We start from the raw sequence: 25,420 nt of genomic DNA, 5'->3' as shown, positions 1-25,420 counted from the left end.
TTTCTCAACAGGTTTCCAAAATTCTGTTCACGTTGGGGCAAAACTTCCTCTCTGGTTCCTTGAAACATCTCCTTCCCCCATGGAAAGAAATCTTTGTTCTCCAGACATTTTATAGTCTTTTTTTTTAAAAAAAGTCAATAATTATTTTCTGGGTGTTTTTCGAACTCTCTTTATCAATGCAAGGTGGTGCAGTGTGACAGGATTGTGTGTGTGTGTCTTCTTCAAGGACGTGAGGAATTCTTTGGAATTCCTTGACTTCTCTTCTTTTTCTACCTTCCTTCTTTCCCTCCCCATCTTGTTTCCTATCTTGTCTCCCCACCTTTCATCCTAGCTTTGCCTATTTTTGTATTTCATTGTCTTTCCGTCTTTCTCTTCCCTTCCTTCCCTCCCTCCTGTTCTATTGCTCTGTGTCAGGATCTGGCCCACATCGCCCTGGCAGGAGCAGGATCGGGTGTTCTTGTGACATCTCAGCATCCTGACAGCTCACATTTCCTGATCTGTCCAACATTTGCCCTACAGATCAATGTCTATGTTAGAAGGTATAGCTTGGAGAGTTGGGTCTTCGGCTGCCATGTCAGAGTTCAATTCCCCACCGGTTAGAACAACTAAAGTCTGGTGCATGGGCACAACAATGTCACCAAAAATTAGAAGTCCACAACCTTCTGATGGAAAAGTTCCTTAGTTTAAGCTCTCACGACCTTAGGAACTGGATCTTTGATCTTGATGCTAGCCAGGATAGGGCGGCTATTGTTGGCTCCCGTTTTTCTACCTGGCATCCCCAACTTCAGGTGAATCACGCAAAACCAAAACATTTTGAGTCATTGACTTTTCCCCAGATTTGCAGAGCTTTTACAGAACTTAGATTTGGAGAGATGGCCTCAGCATACCTCGAAGGGAGATATAAAGGAAGTCCAGTTGAGGAACGAAAATGTGTTTTCGGCTGCAACCAGATTGAGGATTTAACTCATCATCTACTGTTCTGTCCTCTCTATAAAAATCCTAGAGAAAGATTTCTGTCACCCATCATCCAGATGTATTTTAACTGTACCACCACTGAAACTGTAGTAGGATTGCTCGCTGATGCACCGTGGCACATTACATACACTGTAGCACAATTCGCACTAGCAGCTAAGAAGCTGAGGCTTCGATTTGTCAGGGATCATAATACCACATAAATGCTGAATACAGTGGATCGACGTTATATGTTGTGACAATATTCTTAGACCTGGTTTTATTGGTTTTAATGCTTTTGAGGTAATTACCTGTTTTAATTGGATTTTATATGCTACAGTAGTCAGTGCGTTGTAAAGGTCTATGGCCAGAAACAATAACGTTTATATGTGTACAATTCCTCACTGTACCTCTTGTGATTTTACTTTTCTAGATGCACAAGGTCAGTGGAGCACTAGATCAGATCCTCAGGGGGAAAAGATTTCTGCATCTTAAACTGCTTCAGCAAATGGCTTATTTTTCTATCACGAAATCCAGTCCCCCTGCTCCTCCTCCTCGCTTGCTCAGTCTCTCTCTTGCTTGCTTGTATGCTTGCTTAATGTCTCTCTCTTTTTTTGCACACCCACACAATCCTGGTCTACCTCAGAGTAATGGTTAACTTGTGCAAATCACCTTTGTAGGTACAGCTCCTGGATGAAACACTGTAATTACGAAGGGCATTAATTTAGGGTGTGAGCATGTGCTGTTTTTCCTTTCCAGCATCGGCCTCTTAAAACCCCCGCCAGTATGGCTTACCAGTCTAGACAGCCCTGCCTCCCTCCTCCTCTGAAAGTGCCCCAGGGTCCGACGGAGGCTCACGACAGATGTGCGGCACCTTGCGGGCACCGTCTCCTACAGGAAGAACCCTGCGCAGGACAGCCGGCCATGAGCATCCCTTATCAATCCAAGCAACCTTGTCTTCCTCCACCGGCCTGCGTCCAGCCGTGCTTGGTGGACACTCCAACCCCCTGTGTGCTAGCATCTATGTCCTCCTGCAACGCTGCCTCCACAGAGTCCTATCCCGCTCCTTCTGTGGAGGCCTCATCCTTCACAGGAGACTTGCCTACCCTTTCTTCCTGCCACCCTCTTCCAGGTGACGCTCAGCCGTGTGCAGCTGAATCTGCCGAGACCCATGCTCCACCTTTCATCACCCTGCGTGACAACAACTGCCCAGATGCCTCCACAGTTGAACGGCGAGACACAGCCTTACCTTACGTGCTGCCCGGCTCCATTGTAAGCTTGGATCCGCACGGCGGCGTCACGGTGAAGCCCGGCCCTTCAGAGGCTGAGGAAACCGGAGCAACGACCGATTCCATCTTTGTGGGATCTTACACCCCACATTTCCTTTAAGAGGTAGGGGAAAAAAGTCTTGCAAATTGAAATGGGCTCTTTCCTCCATAATTTCTTTTTCCCATCACGAATAAGAAGAAAATCGCAAGTTTAATTCTTCCAGAACAGAGATTAAAAAATTCTCCCCCTTCACATCAGCCAAATTCAACAGGTACATTTGAGAGCACAGAAGCAACTAGTTAAAAGGAGAAGTAAAGTAACTACTGGGAACTAGTTACTTTTGGCAATGAGAGTTTGTCTAAGTTAACATTTGAAAAACAAGGGCACAACCAGTTCCGTCCGAAGTTTCCCTCCGCTGTAACGAATAATGTTTTCTAGTTATTCAGGAAAGTTACTTTTTAAAGTAATGTTTTAGAGTCTTTTGGAGGCATCTGCGAGCTTCATGCTGCTTTCTCGCCAGTTCTAAGCAGACGCTCGACAAAAAAGATCCTGTTTCACAAACAGAGCAGTGTCAGAAGAATCTGGTGGCTATTTTGTAATGAGGATTTTAAAAGATAATGAAAATAACGAGGAGATAAGCACGCGGGCCTGTGAGCCTCGATATTGGTTGACTTAGGTTTCTTCCACATTAAATTTTTTTTTAAAAAAATGTCATATTCCCGAATATGACGAAATTTGCTGATTTTCACAAATTCTGAGCAAATCTGATCTGAAATCCACCATCTCTTTGATCTCTGTGTCTACGTCCTATTACCTGTCTTTACACACATAACCACCCATGTATTTAAACTTATGTCGTCTGTCATATATTTAATACCTATTCTTCTTGCAATGTATTTATGCGTCTGTAACTGCTATAATATTCACACCTATATTACTGCCGTGATACTTCATGCACCGAGCAACTGCAACACAATGCTCCAGCTCTCCTGCTCCAAGCACAACTTGTTTGTATGCGCTCCTCTAATTGAGATGTGACTGTTTCAGCCTCCCGCTTTGGTGCCGTTGGTTGGGCTCTTTATCAGCGTCTGGAGATCTGCGCCTCGGGTGAAAAAAGAAATGTGCTCCTAGGATGCAGCCTCAGCTCACTCTCACTGGGGAGCCCAAGCAAGCTTCCTCAAGGCTTTGTGGGGTGGCTTCTCTGTTGCCTGTGGGGTGGCAATAAAACCTGGTCTCTTTGCAGCATCTTGAGCGTCTTCCATTCTGATGATTGTAAAGCTTGTTATATGAACACAGTCGCTGTACTTTCATTTCATTAAGGTCTTGACCATTAGGAAACTTTAGCCTATAGAAGGAGGGGAAACAGTGACCCTAAATAGAGGAGGTTTCCCCACTAGACTGGTACATATGTGTCACCACCAGTACTTGGGCTACAGGGTACCGACCCCACCTACAACAATCCTCTTAGCTGCTCTTTTAAGGGGACATCTCCCCATGTCTCATTGGGCACCAGCATGGAAGAGTACAATGTCATTAGTTGTATTTGTGCAGTCTTGGTGCACCAAAAATCCAGGAGTGATGGAAGACAGTGAAGCAGAGATCCATTGCCTTTACTCAACCTGTTCCTTATTGCATATAGAGCACCAGTATCTTGACTCAGGAGACTTCTTGTTACGCAGACATGGGCAGCCACAACACTGGGTGATGAGTCTTCAAAATGCTCCATCACTCCATCAGCCAGCAAAAACTGTCCTAAGGCCCTGTCTGCTCTGCAGATTAGACCTGCAACAGTAGTATTCCTACTCCACTACAACCACCACCACAAGCATCCTATTCCAAAGAATATCACAAAGACCCACCCACTCTCATCTCCTCTGAAATCTGAGGGACTCGGGTATTGCTGAGGTGTAGCCTACGGTTTTGTTTAGTTTAGTTTTCAAGATATAAAACATACCGAGCAAGGTCAGCCAAGTTCTCCACTTGAAACTAAGGGAACACCTTCTCTATTAACTTTGTTCCCAGGCACCCAAAAACAACATCTAATCCGATTGCTCCCGTATACACCTTCCCACTGAGTGGTATCTGCTGGATAATCCGTTAATGGAAGGGTGCGGGGAGCAGGTTAGGGTGGTTAGGAAAGCTGTCTTTCAACATCAAAAAGCTTTGCACTGTAATTTTCCTACGCAACCACAAAGCCAACAGTGCAGCTTCAGTTCTACCAGTTCCTGTGGGGCATACACAAGACCTCAACACACTGAAAGATATCTCAGTGGGTAAGTGATGTTTGCTTGCCCTTGAGTCTCACGAAGTCGGAAGAGAACTGGAAGAAAAGGAGACCGTGCCCACAAGAATGGATAACTTCCAAGAGACACGGGGATGCATGAGACCCACAAGCACGCAAAATCCATCCTGTTCTTTGTCCCATTGATTCTATTGTAACTGGTTGCCTGCTGCTCAAGCTCCAGGCTGCAACTGCTGCTGGAATCCTACAGCTTCCACGCTGCATCGTTCAGATTCAGAGCGGTGCCATAGAGTACGGAAACAGCGCCCTTCATCACCACAGAGTAGGAGAACAGAGTGCCTCCTTCCTTCAAGAAAGGGAGGAAATCATGGGTTGTGTTGTTGTTAATTTCACCACCAGTTCTCTCTGGCAAGGCTAACACCACCAGTAATTGCAGAAGCCACAATAGAAATAACGTCTATGATCTAAATAGAAATGTGAAATAGATGACCATAATGAGGAAGACTGTGCTCAAATGCTGTCATTCATTTTGGACAACCAGGTTTGAGATGCCCTGGCTCTCCGTTCTTTGGCTCTTGGCTCTCCATTCTTTGACTCCATGGGCCAGAATCCTGTTGTGGATTCATACTAGTGTAAGTGTAATAGAATAAATCACGGCAGAAAATTGCTACTATTGAATGAATTTCCCCTCTCATTTCTAGTCCCATGCCAAGCTGCACTATGAGTACCTGGCTAGGAATATGAGCAGCAACTTGTTAATCACAATCACAATCATCCTACATGCTGGTGTAAATCTAAAGTGGGATTCCAGCTGGACAGCTCTTCATATATAGCAGAAATTCCCAACCTTGGGTCCCCAGATGTTCTTGGCACAAAACTCCCAGATGTTTTCACTGGTAGTGGTGCTAGCCAGGATTTCTAGTAATTGCAGTCCAAGAGCGTCTGGGGACCCAAGGTTGGAAACCACTTACTGTATATAGTGGATTTCCTCTAATACCATTCTATGGTGTTCAACTTGAGGACTGTCCTCCCTAAAGTGGGGCATACAGTTTCCAGATTGAAAGCAGCTGACGAGCAAGGAGCTAAAAACTGCAGTACCGCATTTGGCCACTGCAAGGTGGCTGGGGCTGCAGTGCAGGAAACACCTAGCTGGAGAACAAGCCAGCAGTGCCCTCTGGTGGTACGTTGACAAGAGTGCAGTGTGAAGACCTCCCGATTCAAGCCAGTTATGTTTCTTGTTATGCACCCAGTAGATTGAACAGGATGAGAGCCCTTTCATTTTGTCCAAACAATGACGTTTTCTGGATAAGGACTTTTTTTTACACACCCTTGGTCCATGAATTGTTTTTTTTCCCCAAAATGTCTGAATGCAGAATATTCACAAGAACTTTCTCACCTTGCAGAGAAGAAGCCTTCTGAGATGCTATGGTTTCATTTCAATAATGAAATGAGCCAAGATACCCACTGCCTATTGGGTAGATTTGGGATTCCCTCACTTTGTGTTTTCTCTAAAGGTGTCTTAGTTCTGGTATGCCTGCAAATTCATGATTCCACAAAACAAGCTATCATTGCCCCATGTGCAAACCAGCAAGACCAAGACTTTGTGTGTGATCCTATTAATGTATCTAGGATGGACTATAAAATAATGAGTCACTGCCTGCAGAACCACAAATCATTTGGATTGCGATTCGTTAATTGCAGATTAATGTCCGTCCATCTTGGTATTACCCAAAGTAATAAAATAATGAAATGGGGAAGCCACTCCCTAAAGTATTCCAAAGAACAATAAGACAAGTGGGACGCAGATTGTTAATTATGGACTAATTGATAGTGTTGAATGTTAAAACCACAATCTAGCTCCCATTGGCCAAACTAGGCTTAAGTCAATTGTTTAAATGTTCCTTATGAGCTGGTTGGTGTTACTCACTCTAATATCCTTCTGCCTGGCCCTCAGTGCATATTAACTGAGATTTGGGGTTTGCTTTAACCCTCAAATTAGAGGATAATCTGATAATGATAGTGAGAACCAACGTTACCCAGGATACACGAAGAGAGGCAGTTTTAGGGAACACCTGTAGGAAACTGAATCCATGGGCAATGACCATCTTGAGATCCGCACATGCAAGGTCTGCCACAGGATTGGTCTGTAATGGATTTATGGATAAGGTTGAATTTGTTGATCCCATCAATTAACTCAAGGCAATGAAGTCACCAATCAGAGTTTATATTGCAGTGGACAATACCCAGAGGTTCAAGGATCATTTATGGCCATCCATGGATCTTCGATCTCTCCCCTCAAAAAAAAAATATTCTAGAAAAACTTATATTTTCATGAAAAGCTCCCTCGTGACCTCTAGTGGACAAATTTTTATAATTTACAAAAGAAATGTAACAGTTAAGGGCAGGAGCCCGGGAACCCAAAAAGCTTCAGAAGTCCCTTCCACAACCCCTACATGCCCCCAAGGAGACTTTCTAAGTGGGGAAACTCAAAATCAACCCTTGCTCAGTTTACTGAGCCATATTTTAAAGTGTGTGAGCCGCTTGTGCCTTTAGGCAATTGTCTCTTTCATTAAGGAAACACAATCATCAGTGATATACCAGCCAAGTAATCTGGTATAACCCAGGGGTTCTGACCAACTTGAAGATGCTACCTATTTACAATTATCTTTTCTTGCGACAGTCACATGTTCATGATTAAAGACATGACAAAAAAGCACTAAAGCACTGCTCTCAATGAGTGTGGGCTTCGAAGCATCTTTTAGGCTCCTGGTAAATATGTTACCCCAGTACAGGTTTGGCAAATTAAATCCACTTAGAAGAAGCAAAGGAAATAAACATTCGATAGTCTGTCAGTGCTGGGAAGTAGATCGGTTTATTGCCACGAAAGATGAATGGAACAAAAGATGATTAAAGTGGTCATAACATCATTTCAGCATAGAAGAGTTTTGCAGTTCCAAGTTGGAAATTACCAAGAGGCAGACAGTCACTCAGTCATCAAGATGTTCTAACACCATGATGTGATATTCTCAGATTCGATGGTTTCAAAACCAGACAGAAGGGAAAGCACAGATATTGGAAGGATCAGCTTCTATGAGGTCTAAGATGTCACCCCATCGTCGGTCAATAGAATCCCTTTGGAGGCTGCTTGCACTTGGGGGGACACTTTACGACCGTCTGTGGAGGGCAGCACGGAGTCGTCTTGGGGGGGCACTTCACTACTGGCACTGGAGAACAGCATGGAGAGCAGCAGGAGCTGGTTTTGGGAGGACACTTGGTGACACAGGGAGGAGGGACTTTGCAACCTTGCTTGCACTGTTGGGACATGGTTTCAAAGACGTGGGAACAAACCTGTTGAGATAACAAACCTGTTGAGATAAGCATGAGGAGGACGTTTACCTCCCAACACCCAATCCTCAAAAAAAAAAAAACCAAGCAAATTGATGGGATACAGAAGTGATAAAAGCTCAACACAATTGGAATGCCTCACCTGCATTGGCCTACAGAAGAGTAAAGCCAACCAGCATTAATTTCTGTGTACCCTGTCCTTTCTCTGGGAGTTGGCGTAGACCAGACTTTGGGGAAGTTACTTTTTTGGCCACAGATGGCCCAAATTTACCCAACCAAGCCTGGCCACCGATGTTGCCTCTAGGGAAAAGGAAACAGATGGGAAGGTAGCAACTGAAGTAGCGTGGAGGTGGAGGTGGGTCCACTCATGGAGATGGACCCACTGAGAACATCTCACTCAAGCCATCTATCCCTCAAGAAAAAGTTGGGAATGGAAACTGATATGGAAGTCTGATTTCCAGACCAGACAGAAGTTCTTTGTCCGTGGGGGAAAAATCTGGAGAATTCAGAGAAGCAGGAGATCTAGACTCATGTCTCCTTCCAGCAAAGATCAATACAAACACACCATCTTCCCCATCACCACCACCCCCATGTTTTCATGATGTCATCTCCCACTTCAGCACCATCCCAGGAATTGCAACACAAACTTCCCACAGCATGCCAGCCTGTGGAGGAAAACAAACAAGCTGTAGGTTGATCTGGACGGGAAACCAGCTTCTCAAAGAGACCAGCCTGTGGAGGAAAACAAACAAGCTGTAGGTTGATCTGGACGGGAAACCAGCTTCTCAAAGAGACTTACCCAAATTCACGAGACAAGAGTTGAACAAAGAGGACTGTCCGCTTGGTATCATGAGGAGCAAAGCACTTCCAGTGGTTCTTTTATATTGAGCATGGAATGGCTCAAGCGTAGGTGTTAATTGCTTAATTGGCCCAATGATTTTTTCCCAATGGCACCACCCCAAAATTCTCCATAAGTAAGTACATTGTCATCAGACGATGTTTCATACCATCAATGTTGCGCCATGTTGTGTCTCCTCAAAAGTGGGGACTCGATTTCCCCCTACACACACACACACCTTCAATATCCATGTTTTCAGGGCAATTAGTGATGTATGGAAGTGAGAGCTGGACCATAAAGAAAGCTGACCGCTGAAGAATGGATGCTTTTGAATTGTGGTGCTGGAGGAGACTCTTGAGAGTCCCCTGGACTGCAAGGAGAACAAACCTATCCATTTTGAAGGAAATCAATCCTGAGTGCTCCCTGGAATGACAGATCCTGAAGCTGAGGCTCCAAGACTTTGGCCATCTCATGAGAAGAGAAGACTCCCTGAAAAAGACATTGATGTTGGGGAAGTGTGAAGGCAAGAGGAGAAGGGGACGACAGAGGACGAGATGGTTGGACAGTATCATCGATGTGACCAACATGAATTTGACCCAACTCCAGGAGGCAGTGGAAGACAGGAGGGCCTGGCGTGCTCTTGTCCATGGGGTCACGAAGAGTCAGACATGACTAAATGACTAAACAACAACAACACACAACCCATAAACAAAACACATACAGTGTTCCAAGAAAAAAAGAGGGGTGGGGGAAGAAAATGGGAAATACAAGACGCGGGTGGGTGGGGCTTATTTTTCTCGGAAACCAGAAAACCTCACTGAACAAAAGAGAAAACTCTGTGAGGTATCTCAGTGGGGTGAAATTTGGGAAATGATAATGACCAAGAACATTTTTGATGAGTTTCTCATCCCTAATGTCTGTATGGTGTCCACCTAACAGCTTTGCTTGAAGGTTACAATACTTTGTACAAGCCGTACAAGCATTGATGTTATATGGAGGAAAAAGGTTTGACTCCCTTCTTGGTCCTTTGAGGTGTGCTTCAGTTTTATAACAATCTAGTACACATGGGGTCACGAAGAGTCGGACACGACTTAGCGACTAAACAACAACAACAACAACAAAACTACACAAGGGCCCTTCCATCCTCAGAAAAGCTTTATCCAACCAGCACAAATCTGGGAGAAAGCTACTTCAGTTAATTTTTGTAGAATCTATCAAAATTTGAGAAAATCTGCCAAAATCTACAAAAATTGGCAAACCACATATTCAGGATAGAAATACCTCAATGAGTTTTGTGTGTGTGTGTGTGAGAGAGAGAGAGAGAGAGAGAGAGAATAAAATGGATTTTCCAACCCTTCCTCCAAACTAACCATTAACAGACTTGGGCAAAAAAGATACAGATCTTTTGGGGTTTTGATGTATCTTCAGATATGGAGACTGAGAAGAGAGAGATGAGCTTCTGGAAGCCATAAATGGGGGAGAACCTCACTGGCTAGACTTCCAGTTTTTTAGTAGACACCTCTCTGGAGAATGCTGCGGCCATCCTGGAAAGGTGTTTCGCAAGGAGTGAAAAGTCATGTGTTGATACCTCTAGGAAGACAACAGCCCATTGACATTCCACTTGAGGTTACTCATACTGTTTTTGGATAGTCTTGCAAAAGCCTGGTGCTTGCAGGAACTTGATTCAACAATCTGGTATGCTGTAGCCCTCTCCAAATGGCTTCTCAACCTGGGGAGGTGGCCTGGAGGAAGCAAGTTTATCACGATTTCATCAGTGCTGTCCCTCTACACCAGTGGTTCCCAACCTGGGGTCCCCAGATGTTCTTGGACTAAAAATTCCCAGAAGTCTTCACTGCTAACTGTGCTGGCCAGATCATCTGGGAGTTGTAGTCCAAGATCACCTGAAGACCTATGGTTGGGAACCAGTGGTCTACACCAATTTGTAAGATGGTCTAATCCTGCTCTTTTGATTTCATTTCATCCTGATGCTTGGGCAGCCCTTTACATGGGGATGTGCAATCTGCTCAGCAATTACTACCTCAGGGCCATGGCATTCTTTACAGAGTCAATCTGCCTCACATTTGTCTTCCTCTTTTCCTATTGTTTTCAACTTGTGCTGACATGATTGTCTGTTGCAGTGAATCTTGCCTTCTCAGGCTGGGTTCAAAGTACTGTACAACATTCTCAGTTCTTCATTTTAGCTTCTACAGAAAGGTCAGCTTTTATTTGCTTGAGAACCCATTTATTTATCCTTTTGGTGGTCCGTGATGTCTACAAAACTCTTCTCTAACACCACATCTCAAATGAGTCAAATGCTTGAGCGTAGCTGTCCTCACTGTTCAGCTTTCACATTGTTACAGCATGAGCCCTACATATGGCTGAACTCTAGAACTGTTCTAAATAGGTGGCTTTCTGTTGGTTGTCTTGATAAATATTTGTTTTTAAATGGAATCACCTTAGTCTCTGAGCACCTTCTTTTGAGCATGCTCTGGAATATCCATTTGTCATAAGATCTGGTGTCATGGGAGCTCATTAAATCCGTGAACAGTCTCAATTACAGACCAGGACAGACTTGGTGGCCCATTTAAGTGTGTGCTGTGAATCAACACCTAGGGAGCAAACTAAAAATAGCCCTCTGGCATGAAAAGGTGAGTCTTACTTGCAATTATGGGGCTTTTTAAATTCTCTTTTAATGACAGGGAAGATGTCCCAATGAGAGATTCTCTGCTCAGAGGCATCCTGTAAACATGATTGCATGTGCTTTAACTATGTTTGAATTCTAACTCTTTTCCTGCATTCAATCCACATTTATAAGGGTGGTATTATTACTTAGGGCAGTTGAGTCCTTTGGTTACTGAGGCATCATAGGTAACTGAGTGGTTACAGAGATTTCACCCAGAGATTGGAGAAATTACAGTGGTGCCTCGCTAGACAATGATAATCAGTTCCACTGAAATCGCTATTTAGCGAAATCATCGTCTAGCGAAAAGCATTTCCCCATTGGGATGCATTGAAACCTGTTTAATGCGTTCCAATGGGGAAGAATCGTCGTTGTCTAGTGAAGATCGGCCATAGGAAAGCCGCTTTGCGAACTGCTGATCGGCAGTTTAAATCGCTGTCTTGTGAAGCTTAGGTCCCGAAAACACCTGTTTTGCGAGTGTGGATGAAGCTGTCAAAATCGTCGTCTAGCAAAAATTGGTTTGCGAAGCAGGGACCAAACATTGTCCAGTGAAATTCCCCCATAGGAATCACTGTTTTGCGAATCGCTATAGCGATCGCAAAAAGTCAGTGGCTAGCGAAAAAACTGTCATGTGGGGTAACTGTCTAGCGAGGCACCACTGTATTGCCAATTCCCAGTTTCCCCCAGTCAGCATGGCCAGGAATGTATGGATGTATTCCGCAGGGCTCTGGAAGCAGCCCTCCACCGCTGACCCAGGAAGTGAAGGAACCCAACAGTTAAGTAAAGAGACCATGCTCTTGTTGCAACCTTCATTTTGAGGGACACACCCCATACACTTAAAATGTCAAAGGAATAGCAAGGATGTGAGACAGAGGTCCCTACAGATAAGACAGCTTCCATGATTTTTTACTTGCTGTTTAACTCAGAGTGGACAGAAGCGACATCAAGATTTTGCAACCATGGAGGTCCTCCAAGGGTTGGCCGCTCCCTTGTAGAGCCGGTTCTGTTGAAGGTGAAGAAACCATGGGCCACGGAGGGCTCCAAAATGGCAAACAGTAGCTTTTATGTCCAGAACTTGTCACGCCGGGTGGGTGGGTGCGAGAGGCGGTTTGAAGCTACGCAACCCAGGCGGGGCTGTGGCTGACTTTGTAAGAGCTATTCAGAGCTTGCCGAATGAAGGCATCGCATCTGGGCTTGGTCGGGTCTGAATCAGAAGGGAGTGTGTCGAAGGAGGTTCCCGTTACAAGGCTGTCATTAAGGGTCTCCTGAATAAAAATCAGAAAGAACCATTTTGCTCCAACGAGAAGACCTTTGGATTCGTTTGCACCCTTGCTGCCTTGCTGGATAGGTGAGTCCAGAGGACCCAAGCCAAATAGATGAGGAGGAATTAATGGATGGGAGGTACAAAAACATTTTTCCAGAAATGGGGCTGTTTCAGTGCATCTACATTACACAACCGTTGGCTGGACAACTCGGTGAGTTGGGGACCTGGCCACAGAGCCAGAGGCTGGGAGCTCAGTTGCCCATGGACCTCTGAGGAGATGAGCCAGCCTGTGTAGCCTTGGGCAGGCTGCATGGTCCCAGAGCAGCCTCATAAGAAGGGACTAGTAGAATCCTTCTGAGTGCTGTACGTCTAGGAAACCCTGGAATGGGTTGTCATTAGTTGAAATTGAGTGGACGGCATATAATTACTATTCAACAACACAATTCCAGGCGTTTGCTCTCTTTCTTCTGCTCTGATGGTTACATCCTGTGGATCCTGAGGTTTGTAGTATCATGAGGGACTTGGAATCATCTCCTAGCAAGTTCCAGTGTGCACTTCCCTGAACTGCAGCAGAAAACTGAGTCCCCTCATTGTACTACACATCCCAACATGCCCTGGCAAAGAGGCACCCAAGTGCTGTCCCTGCCTTATTTAACTCAGCTTCTTGATTTGTAGATGAGGGACTTGGAATTCTCTCAGCCTTGTGCTCTTTGCACTTTTGACAGGGCATTCACTTCCAGCAGCCCACAGATATTGGAAGCCTTTTTTTTTTAAGACAGTCAGATACAACTGATTGGTTTCCCATTGTGATCGTAGATGTATTGATTGACTGGGGTTAGTGCTCATTTGGGAGTTCTGCATTCATGGTCTTCTCTCTCATTCTCATCTCCACATCTGGCCTGCACTCGACTCTGTCAGTTTCTTCTCATTTGTTTGTGGGATGGAATCCATGCCATCTATGTGCCTGTTTTAAATTGTGCTCAAGGCTGCAATGTCTCCTCAGCACCATGCCGTTGTCGGGTGGGTTCATGGAGGTGGAAGAACTTGGGGCCCCAACCCTTCCAAAGTTGCTTACTCCTGAGGTTGAGCTAGAAAACACCAAGGTCCACTTGTGTCAACATTAAGACTGCTGGAAGAAAGTAGGAAATGCTTCTTTCATGTCATGTATCTTCTGTTCCTTAAGGAAAAGTGGTAGTTCCACAGTAGATCACACCCTTGAGAGACATACGGTTACAGGTTCAATCCATGTCATGCTAGAGATCTCTCTGAAATCATCTAGAGCTACTGTCTCTCAGGGTGGACAACAACAACATAGATAGGCTCATGGGTTGATTTGAGAACTCAGATTCGTATACTGTATTCTTAAGGAAGCTTAGGTTCTTTCTACATTCTTCCTATATCACACACCAGCACCAGTGTTCTGTCCAACCCAGAACATCATTCCTCATCTGCTTCCTCTCTTCTAGGAGCCCTCAAAAGAGATGTCTCAACTCCTTCATAACATTGAGAGCATCATCAAGATTTTCGATAAGTATGCAAAAGAGAACAAAGAATGCACAGCGCTGAGCAAGGGGGAATTGAAGCAGCTTATCCAGGAGGAGTTTGCAGAGGTGATTGTGGTGAGTCCCAACCTCTATTTCTCACATGGCAGCTGGGAGGAAGGAGGATTGAGTTTATTAAGCTTGAGGGTGGGGAGCTGTTGGCTATTGCGTCATTGAGACGGTGAGTCCATTCTGGAGCTATCCAAAGTGCTGAACGGTTTTTGTTACAATTGGTCAAACAATTTTGACAATCTATTTAAGGTCTATACTAAAACCTGGGTAGATCCACAACCCCACTGGCAATGGAGCCTATGCTCCCTACATCTTGTTGCATAAATGTGTGTTGTATTTTTCTGCAGAACCCACATGATCCCAAGACGATTGAGACAGTGCTTCAGCTGCTTGACACAGACTCTGATGGCAAGGTGGACTTTGAGGAGTTCACAGTGCTGGTGTTCAAAGTGGCAAAAGCTTGTTATAAGGAAGTTCAGCAGTGCCAGGATGGACCAGCAGAAGAGCTGTCTGACAAAGGAGTCAGCAGTACACAACTGCAGGATGAGAACCAAGCCAAGGAAGACTCACACATTCAATCAACTACAGCCCCAGAGAATGCTCCAGAAGATGCAAAATCGGAAAGGACATCCCCAGAACGAGAAGGATATCCAAAGAGCCAATTGTCAGAGGAGCTTTTTTTGACTGATTCAACTCAAAGAGAAAACACAGATCAAGAAGCAGTAAGGCAGGAAGCTACTCACGAAGAAAAGACAGCTGAGCAGGATCATGCCCAAACTTCCCATCAGGATCCTCAAACCATAACTGAGGAAGCCAGAGGCCAAGATAAACAAGAACCTCTCACGCCAGAGTCACAACAGAGAAAAACCCACCCTTCATCCCAAGCATACCAGACAGAGGAGGAGGTCCAGGCTGGCCACCAGGAAGTAAAGGTCAAAGGACTAGAGCAAGATCAAGCAATGCAACCCCTTGCCCATGAGGGGCAGCAACTCCTGAGTCAGAATGAGACAAGGAAACCACAGACAGGAGAAGAGGATTCAGTCAACCCAAAGCCAAAGGAGTCACTGGAAGAAGAGCAAGGACCAAACTATAAACAGGCACAAGAATCTGAAACATCAGAAGGGAGATCAACTTCCCAGATCATCCAGGATCCTCAATCAGCTCTCCTAGAACACCAGGAAGACAAACCTTTGACTTCAGAGCAATCTCCAGCCTATCAACAAGAGGAGATATCCCGAGGAAAAGAAGTTCCAACCCACCTTCAAGAATCTGAGATCCAAGAACAAGACCCAAATTATGAACTTGAGGAGGACTCCAAGGAAGAACCAGCAGATGAATTGTCCCAAGGGACTTCGAGAGAAGCTCAAGAGCCAGCACCCATCCAACAAGAACAAGAAGGACGTAAGTCTCTTACAGCAGAACAGCATCCAGCTGGTCAACAAGAATGGCAGGGTCAAGAGTTTGAACAGGTCTCGGCTGCCTCCGAGGGAGACCCAAGCAATAATGAGCCAAAAGAGAACCCTGTTGATCAACATCCAAGACGTTCTTCTGCCAGGCAGCCCTGCAAAATATCCTGGTCTCATCAGCATTCAAAATCATGACCGTTCACTTCCCCAGGCTCCCAAAGGCAGCAATGACTCCCTAAACATGCATACAGTCAGGATAAATATGCAGGTCAGAAAGGATTGTGACTTCCCAAGCTGAAAGCAGCCAACCACTAGGTGACAAAAATTAAATTGAGGAGAAAGGGGACACTGATGTGCACACATTTCACATGCCAACCATACTGTACTACAACAATACAATACTTCCATTAGGAGACCCTTCTGTCTTCTTAGCGACCATTTGTGGTAGATCCCTAGAAATGGAGAAAAACCTTCCTGTTTTCCTATGCAGCGCTTACCTCTGCAAATAGTACGATGGAGAAATGGGTTTTCAGTCATCTAGCAGGCTTCCAAATTAACTCCTGGTGAGCAGCTCTTAGCTTGGTGGGTCACAAGTAGGTTTCTTAGTGGACATCCAGAACAAGTGGCATGAAAACTGCTTCAAACCTGGGCTGTTGTCCCAATGTCATCTCCTAAGAGACAGACATGCCAGCCATCATCCCTACACTGGCCAACATAATAGTCACAATTCCTTACTTTTCCCCCATCTCTCATATAATGTCCACTAGGGAAAGCTAGTTTCACCTAGATCTGCCCACTAGAGGGTGGTCTACTTACAGAAGTAACCACTGACTTTGAAAGAGCTGCCACTGTTGTGAGGAACAACACAACTGTCCAGTCCTCTCACACCATGCTCTCTGAGACACAGCTTATCAGATGAGCCCATACTGTTAAGGTAACCCAAGAACTGGCCTGAAGTCACTGTGGAAGGATGTCCTACTTGTACAGCCGATGGTTCAATCCTACACCAATATAATGTAAGGACAAGAATAAGTCCAGTCAGCTTGAACAGATCAGAACACGGTAGCTTCTTGCATGCATGCAGTAGACTAAATAGATGCTTCACCTTCAAACCTTATGTCTTTGGGAAACAATAAAGAACTGTGTCAATAACTTTTGTCTTTGCCGTTAAATTGTTTTCCCATACGGAAATGTACAGCTATGTTATGATGGGCCACAATAATGGTGCTGTGTTTGGCTGGATCACATGGTCAATTTTGCACAGAGACATCTGAAGTTCAAATAGTCCTCTCCCACCCTTGAATCCTCAATCTTCAGTTGGAGCTCTCCAGGGTCCTGAAAAAGCCCCTTCAGGCCCAATGCTTATCAATCTATGGTAGAGTTCTGTTGCTCAAGTCATACCAGCCTCCTATGAATGTTAGGAATTGGATTTTCCAGTTTGTTGGACTACAGAGCCCTTAATTCTCCATTCTGGGAGTTATACCTGGCGTACGAAAACCTAAATGTGGCTTACCTTGGAGAAAGTCCTCAACTATCAGGCACAGCTCCCAGAATGGAGAATTATAGGATCTGTAGTCCACGAAAACCAAAATGTTCATACTCAGTGAACCTTTGTGACTCTGTGTTCATACCAAATTCTACTGTTTAGACACCTCAGAGACTGACTCTCAGATCTACTGCATGTAAAGCATGCATTCTGCCACTCAACTTACCCACATTCCCTAGACCATTCCTGCTTATACTTTACTCCAGGAACAGCAATTTCTGAGGGGCAGAGAACTAGATTCAGACAATGAATATGGAAATACTTACACTCACAGTGGGGTTTTAATTTGTAGACTTCACCTCCAGAAGATTATTGGATGGGGGCTACCTTAGCTGGTTTGAAGAGACTTTGAGAAATAATATGAAGGAAGAGGCAACAACAAGACTGTATAAGCTATTCTTCTAACAAAATTTCTTGGAAGTAACACTTGCGATCCCACACATTTAACCCTAAATCCATCAAAGCTCTTGAATCATTCCTCAGCCACCACAAGATGGCATCCAGGAGCCATGGAATTGTGTGCAAAGGAACTGCACACTGCTCCAGAATCCTAAATTTGTTTAATATGCTAACAAACACAAACTGCAGTGTGTTTCTGAAGGGGTCAGACCACAACCAGGAGCAATCAGTTTTGAAGATGATTTTCCATATCTGACAGATAAAAGAGGAAGATTGCACTTTCCCTCTGTCCATAAAACCCATAATTCTATAATAATCATTTAATAAACTTGCCATGTCCCATCATATTGGTCTTTCCCCACCACCTTTCAGGTTCTCCTAATCAAGGTCTTGTAATCTTTTGATCATTGTTAGATTTATTGTTCTCCATCTCTATGGGATTTCTCAAAGGAAAAAAGATCATCTTCTAAGCTTATCAGTCATCCACTGAATTTTGGTCCATCCTTTGGAGTGCATGATCCTGTGAGATTTTTCAACAGGTGAGTAACTATAACAGTTCACAAGCCTTGGAGGACCCAGCAGGAGAACATCATGAACCTGGTTCCTTTGTATGGCCTTCCTAATTCTATCAGTGGGAGATGGTGTCCTTCAAGGATGATGTGACTCTAAACCGCCTTGTTATGTCTTGGTCTTCTTCTCCAACTGGACAACCAACTTCTCTTGGTCTTCTCCAACTTCTCTAGCTCCAACTTGATTTTGTCATCTCTCTACACAAACACACACATACACACTTTGCCGTCCCTGTCATTTGGTGTGTTCAAAATTACCACCCATTGCCAAGAAACAACTGTATAATCTTACAGATATCAGTTTTGGAGTAGTTATTGTGTGAGATCAGGACAAGGACCTCGTGGGCTTCCATATATTACTGGACTGCAGCTCCTACCAGGTTTGGCCAACATGGCAAAGGTTGAAGAATTATGAGAGATTCACGTCGATAACCATTTTTGTTCCTACTATGTGCTGTCAATTTGTTGCTGACTCTATGAATGAGTTATCTCCAGAAGGTCCTATCATTCACAGCTCTGTTTAGATCTTGCAGAAAAAACACTGAAGCCTTCTAAGTTGATCCATCTCATGTTTGATCATCTTCTTTCCCTGCCACCTTTTACTTTTTCAGCATTATTTTCTTTTCTAGTGAGTCCTGTCTTCTCATCATTTAGTCCAAACCATGACAGCTTCAGTATCATCATTCTCCCTTCTAGAGAGGTTTGGGGTTGGATTTGATCTATTGCCCATTTACTTCTGCTTCTGGCATGCAGTATGCACTATCTGTGAAGGTCTCCTCCCACACCACTTCAAATGAATGTCTCTTTTTCCCATATCAGCTTCCTTCACTGCTCAGCGTTCACATCTTTTCACAGCTGCTGCTTGGCTTCCCAGTTAAAGTCCACCAGGAATAAGTTGGTGTCCCAGGCCCCTGTACTTTTAGATGACTGTTCTCTAATTGAATTGTTCTTATCCTTCTATTGTTCTACTTCTCTTTAGATTGTTCTTAGATTTTGGCAGGAATGTCCAGCTAAAGGAAAATGCAAAGTGACATAGCACTATATTAGTTTAATTTACACATTCAGTAGCCCAACACAGTGGGTTTGTATGTGTAGATTAAAATAATAAATACATTTAGGATTCTAGGAAGGACAATCCCTGTGTCCCCCCTCTCCTTGGACACCCATGGATTTATTGATTTATTTTCTATACTGCACCATCTACATGACACTACACTGGGAGGTAGCCAACAAAAAGATAAATGTAACGGGGGAAAAACTTTGCCTCATCCACATCACAATAATATAATCACAAAACATACAGGAATTAATATATCAGCATTAGTACCTTGAATCTGGCATGGAAAAGTTTCATATTGCCTAAGCTAGGCATTTTTTAAGGTTATTTATTTTTGTAAAATAAGTGGAACAAATTTTTCAGCTTGCATCTCTAGCAAAGGTTTCTCTACCTTATACCTGGCAGACTGGATGCCAGTCAGATAAAGCAACAATTGACAAAACGGTCCTATAAAGCCTCAAATCCAGCTAAACAAATGGGAAATGACCCCAACTATCAAAACGCTCGAGACTATTAGGTATCTGCCCATGGAGACCCCAAGGGTCCTGGAATTTGGAAGATTATGGACATTCACGACTAATCATTCCTCCTTTTTAAACATAATAATAATAATAATGCTTTATTTTTAAGATAAATGATACCGAATAATTGCTGTCCACACCCTTGAACTAATAATACCTCTTCTGGGGTGGTAATTTCATGTTAGATCACAGTTTACATGAACCAGAAGACATGGGAGTGTGTTTCCGGCACATATTTAGTGTTTCATGGAACTAAGGGTATAATTCAACTGGTCCCTGTTTGGGGGTAGGGGAAATGTTGGTCATGTCTGATAACAAAGGGGTGTGGTACAACCCTTGTACTATTTCATGATGTGCAGTTCGCTTCCTACGGGAGAGAGGCTCAACCCATTCTGAATTCTGATGCATGACAGGTGAACAGAAGCTCTCTGTTCAAAGCAGGTCTACCTCCGAAGGCTCCATTGTGCGAACAGGCCACACAGGGTGTCTATTCTCATTTTACATAGCTGGGGACTTTCCAGCCATCTTGTCGCCCTCCACTGGAAGTAGGATGCTGGACTAGATTAGCTCAGAACAGCAGAAGAAACTTGCTACTTCTTGGTAGCTGGGTTACTGTTACTGTTATTGTTATCATTCCTAACAAGAACCGTGCAAATAATTCAGTGCATTGCAGATTTGCAACACATGTCCTTTCCATCAGACTGAAAAAATACAGATAGGTCTTTTCTGGTTCCCCCTACTGGGCACATATGTTATTGCACCTTGGAAATACAGTGGTGCCCCGCATAGCGAGGTTAATCCGTTCCGGATTAACCTTCGCTGTGGGGAAACATCGCTGAACAGAACGGAAAAGCCCAAATGGGCCCAAAACTCACCATTCTACGATGTTTCCCCATCCAGCCGCCATTTTCGTGCAGGGCGCGAAAACGCTGCGCGCTGCCATTTTGGGTGTTCCGGCGGCCATTTTGGGTGTTCTGGCAGACATTTTGGGTGTTCCGGCGGCCATTTTGGGTGTTTCGACAGCCATTTTGTAACCACCGAACAGCTGTTCCCCCATCGCAATGCAAAGATCGGTAAGCGAAACGGTGCGCTCATTATGCGAGGCACCACTGTATAAAAAGGCAGATCAAACCAAAGGATATATTCTGCACCAGTTAGGATTAATCAGATAATGGCATAAAAGCTGGAAAAAAGTCTCAGAAGCTGGCCTTCAAAAGTAACATTTGGAGGCAGGTAGAAAATATTGTTGAACTTAAGAAAGAACATAAGACTCACAAAGGCAATGTCCTGAGCCCCTGCTCAACTTGGAAGTCAACTCCAAGCATGAAGGATGTTCTCTCATCAGCCCCTGAACTTTCATTCAGATCCTGCAGCCAGGAACACAAGAAATATCAAAGATGGCTTTCCTGAAACTACCAGCAATAGGCCAATGAGATCGTAAAATCTCATGGAGCTGACTCAGCAAAGGTCTCTTCCTTGAGATGAAGCAATGGGGGTACCTGCATGAAAATCACCATGAAATTATACCTCCTAAGCCTATTGCCTGTTGCAACCATTTCTGCCATTTTCTAGGCTGGGCGTGATGCACTCTGTGTCTGAGAAGGAAAAAAGAAGAAGGGAGACGTCATGTCTGGCCATACAACAAGAAAACCATCGCAAAATTGCAATTATTTCGCTAAAAGGAACCGATGACAATAAAAATAGACATGGCTCATCTCCCTCTGGGTGTGTTTGAACCAGCATGCTTTCTTCTTACCCCATTCTGTCGGGCTGACAAAGCTACCTTACTTACAAGGAATGTCTATCATCATCACAGCCCATCTTCTTGTTTGTTGAGGGGAGGGTGATCCAAATTTAACAGCTGGGACAGTGTAAGATGATCATTTTCAAGCCCTCAAAGGTGTAATTAAGCCCAACCGAGGAGACTAAGGCAGGCGGATGCCGGTCACAGTTATTCACATCCTTTTCTGCTGACGACAAAAGACAACAAGGGATCTCCTTTGGGACGTTGTATAAACGTTTCAAAACTTCTCCGAGAAATTGCTGGTGAAGGACAATGGTAGGTGCAGGATCCTTTAGGGGAGAAAACAAAAGGATGCCTTGAAGTAATACATGTATTTCTCCTGGATAGTGGTAAGACGCCGTGAACTTGAGCGAAGGCTGCCAGCTCACAACATGGGCCCACTGAGCAGAGCCCTGATGTTTCTTTACCCCCATGAAACAGTCCTTCACACATATGATTGGACATTTTCTGAGCTGGCCCATCAGCTGGGTTGTTTCAAGAACTGCTGAATAGCTTGGTGGTTTAGATCTCTGAACTCTAGGCTGAGAGTTCAATTCCCCACTGTGCTTCCTTGATAGGGACTGGATTCAATGATCCATAGGGTCCCTTCCAGTTCTGCAGTTCCAAGATGATGACAACGATGGTGGTGATTATTTCCATCTTTGACCAGATCTGCACATCTCTTTCAATTCTTCCTAGAGCTTCAATCTCTCAAGATCCACTATGCATCTGGTTAGAGTTGGACAACAGGGCACAGATTCATAGATGTGCAGAGCCGGCCTTTGTGAACCATCTGCCCATCCATTTCTGCCTGATGTGTGTTTGTGTATGCTCAGCTTCAGAAAGGAAAAAACAGTAGAGATAATTTTGCACAAACCAAATGGCAGTGGAATAAAGAGGTTGGTGTCTCACTCTCATGCTGCAGACATGATATCTTACAAGGGCCTAAGAATCCTTGACAGGTTATCTCACTGTGTTGATGTCTTGGTGAAATGTTTTCATATTCCTGACTCCCTGAACATCAGTCTAGCTGGATAGCTCAGTAAGTTAGATACTTGACCATAGAAACAGAAATTCTGGACTTGTGCCTCCCAAGAAAAGGACCTTCCACTAGAAGCATGGACCGGTAACTCACTTAGTAGGGTATGCTTTAAAAACCCTTGGAAGGTTTTCACCGTAAGTTAAAATCAATTTGACAACAAGTAATAATAGTTACTACCTCTGTGACATCACCGCTATTTATTTATGTGTTGATTTATTGAAATATTTCTTTCCCATTGTATATCCAAGCATCTCAGAGAAGAGAGCCACCAGTGAAATAACCTAAAACCATTTAAGACTACTTAAAAGAACATCCGCAATGTACCTGAAAGGAGAAATAGAACCTCTAAATGAAGCTTGGCTCATTGGGCCCCAAATAGCTTTGACAACAAACCAAAAGGAGATGGATCAGAACCAAATGGTTCTCCATGGGATACGATTTCACCACCAAAGAGCCAATATAAAAGTCGTTAGTAGGGATGGGATTTTTCTGGACTACAAACACCATGCTTCTCTGTTCTGACAGTTCCACCTGTCTTACGGACATTTTAGAAACACCAGATGTGATGCACCTGGGAGACAGGCCTAGATCAGAGGGCTTTGAAGATTAGCTAGGCCTAGCCCTGCCCACAATTCCTCCTCAGAAAGAATTTTCCCAGCTAGCACTGGGACAGGAAGAGGAAGTTTAGGCAGAACTAGGCCTAGCTAAGCATCAGCACCTCTCAATGTAGGCCTTTCTTCCAGGTCCATGACATATAGGTATTTGTAAGGTACCTGTAAGGTAAGTAGAACTCCCAGAATTGAGAATTATGGTGTTTATACTTCAGAAAACCCAAAAAATCACATTGATGTGGGATGTTCCAATGGAGTCCAGAGTGCAGCATAGTGATCCCTCAATGTTTTCTCGTAGAGAGATTTTGCGATCAACACCGCAGAACACCGTTGGCCAAATTTTCCTCACTAATGGTACCTGTAGAAAAAGTTGATCTGGCCAAAATGGGCAGCATCTACGGGACATTTTTCAGGGGGGGCTGATATCCTCCTCTACACTCCCTGATTCTCTTCCTCATGCTAGCCCACATCTAGCATGGAATTACAGTCCCAGAAGAGGTATTATTAGTCTAGGGGTGGGGTGTACTTTGTGCACGGTAATACTTATCTTGAAGGAAAGCTTTTATTTCAACTCAGTCAAGAATGATTTCCTAATTTCCTTTCAGACGTACACATGAACAGTCCCCCGTGCTTAGACATTTGGGGTATCATGAAGGCTTCAAGCCAATCGATTGGATTCCAGCCTTTCAATCCAATGGAAGTCATTTTGGAAGAGGTGTGTCTTCTAGCAACGGACAACTCAACAACAAACAAAGCTGAAGATTTGTTGCTAATTCCCCTCTATTCTGCACTGGTTAGGCCTTATCTAGAGTTCTGGACCCCATACTTTAAGGAGACCAACAAATTGGAGCAAGTTCAGAAGAGGGCAACCAGGATGATCACGGGACTGGAAACCAAGCCCTAGGAGGAAAGATGGAAAGAACTGGGCATGTTTAACATTGAGAAGATTGAGGGGAGATAGCACATTTCAAATACTTGACAGACAATCATACAGAGGAGGGGCAGGATCTGTTCTCAATCAACCCAGAATGCTAGACACATAATAATGGCCTCAAGCTACAGGATGAATATCAGGAAAAACTTCTTAACTGTAAGAGCAGTACAATAATGGAACCAATTACCTTGGGAGGTGTTGAGTACTCCAACCCTGGAGTCCTTCAAGAGAAAATTGGACAACCATCTATCGGATCTGCTTTGACTCGGATTCCTGCCTTGAGCTGGGGGTTAGACTCATAGGCCCCTTCCAACACAGTTATTCTATGATTCTGTTTTTAGTATTGTAACAGACGGCTGCAAAAGAAGAAAGGAAATGGCCTAAGGGACATGTATAAGCCATGTGATGTCTAACCTTGATTAATGAGTTTATAGGATATTACAACCAAAGCAGAAACAACAGAGTCTTTGGACATCATTCGTAGCCTATGTCGCTCCATGACAACTGTACAATCAAATCCTGACTTTGTTATGTTACTAAATTGCACACGATTTTCCTTCCCCTTGAAACTAGATTGAGAGAGGAACGCCTGAGCACCAGGCCATTGGCAAAGCTGGGTAGAGCAGAGAATATTCAGATATGAAGATTTTGATGCCCAAGGTTGAGAATATATGGGACTTGTTCTGTTCCTACACAAGCGGCCACCATTGATGGGAGAATGCTAGACAACGTGCAAAGGGTTCCCCAAACTTAGTTCTTCACTCAGGTTATGCTTCCACCAGAAGACATTATTATAACTATTCTCTTATGCTTCGATATGGTCATTTTCAATGGCTTTCGCCTCTTCCCTAATGAATGAAGAGCAATAACACATAGCCCGATAAGGAAGTTAAGACTCTTCCATTTAATTCGCCTTGTTGCCGTAGAGGAGCTCATGTTATTTTTGGGACTTCTTTTTTAAAAAATGAGTTAAAGAGGGGAGGTGGAAATAAATCAAGCTGAACAGCCCATTTAGTGGAGACAAAAGTTTAACAGGCTGGTCTGGGTTGGGTGGAAGATGAATCAGGCCGTCACCCAAGAAAGGGTGTTGCTTCCAGCAGCAAGAATACTAAAATCATATAAAAGGGGGACCAGCTACGCAGTGTTCTCCAACCTGCTGCTCCGAAGCCTGCAAGCTCTTGGTTTTACTGACTTGGGTGAGTTGAAATTTTGTCTCAGTGAGGGACTGTGAAAATTAGAAGCAATTGCATGACAGAAGGAGTGGGAGAGAAGTGGGAGATGGTCAAAACATGGGTTGGAAGCATCTTCCTTACAAGGAAGGGTCTGAGCAGGGGTGGGCCCACCAGGTGATATCCAGATGCTTTGGTCTAAAATGTGCAGGAACCCAAGCCAAACAGAGCCCATGGCCAA

General features: G+C 44.2%; 1 long non-coding RNA gene across 2 annotated transcripts; it reads right to left on the bottom strand.

Moving 5' to 3' along the window:
- Positions 1-7,315: 7,315 nt before the first annotated feature.
- Positions 7,316-23,859, bottom strand: LOC144584929 (uncharacterized). Of its 2 annotated transcripts, XR_013539427.1 has the most exons (5): positions 21,168-23,859; positions 20,916-21,007; positions 17,361-19,072; positions 16,046-16,219; positions 7,316-7,810 (listed from the first exon to the last, which is right to left on the bottom strand). It is a non-coding gene; the product is annotated as an uncharacterized LOC144584929 (long non-coding RNA). The 2 variants fall into 2 exon arrangements; XR_013539426.1 differs by having other exon boundaries at positions 20,916-23,859.
- Positions 23,860-25,420: the final 1,561 nt, after the last annotated feature.

Source organism: Pogona vitticeps, chromosome 15 (genome assembly GCF_051106095.1).
Source record: "Pogona vitticeps strain Pit_001003342236 chromosome 15, PviZW2.1, whole genome shotgun sequence".
Classification (NCBI taxonomy): domain Eukaryota; kingdom Metazoa; phylum Chordata; class Lepidosauria; order Squamata; family Agamidae; genus Pogona; species Pogona vitticeps.
This window is presented reverse-complemented; position numbering and strand designations above follow the sequence as displayed.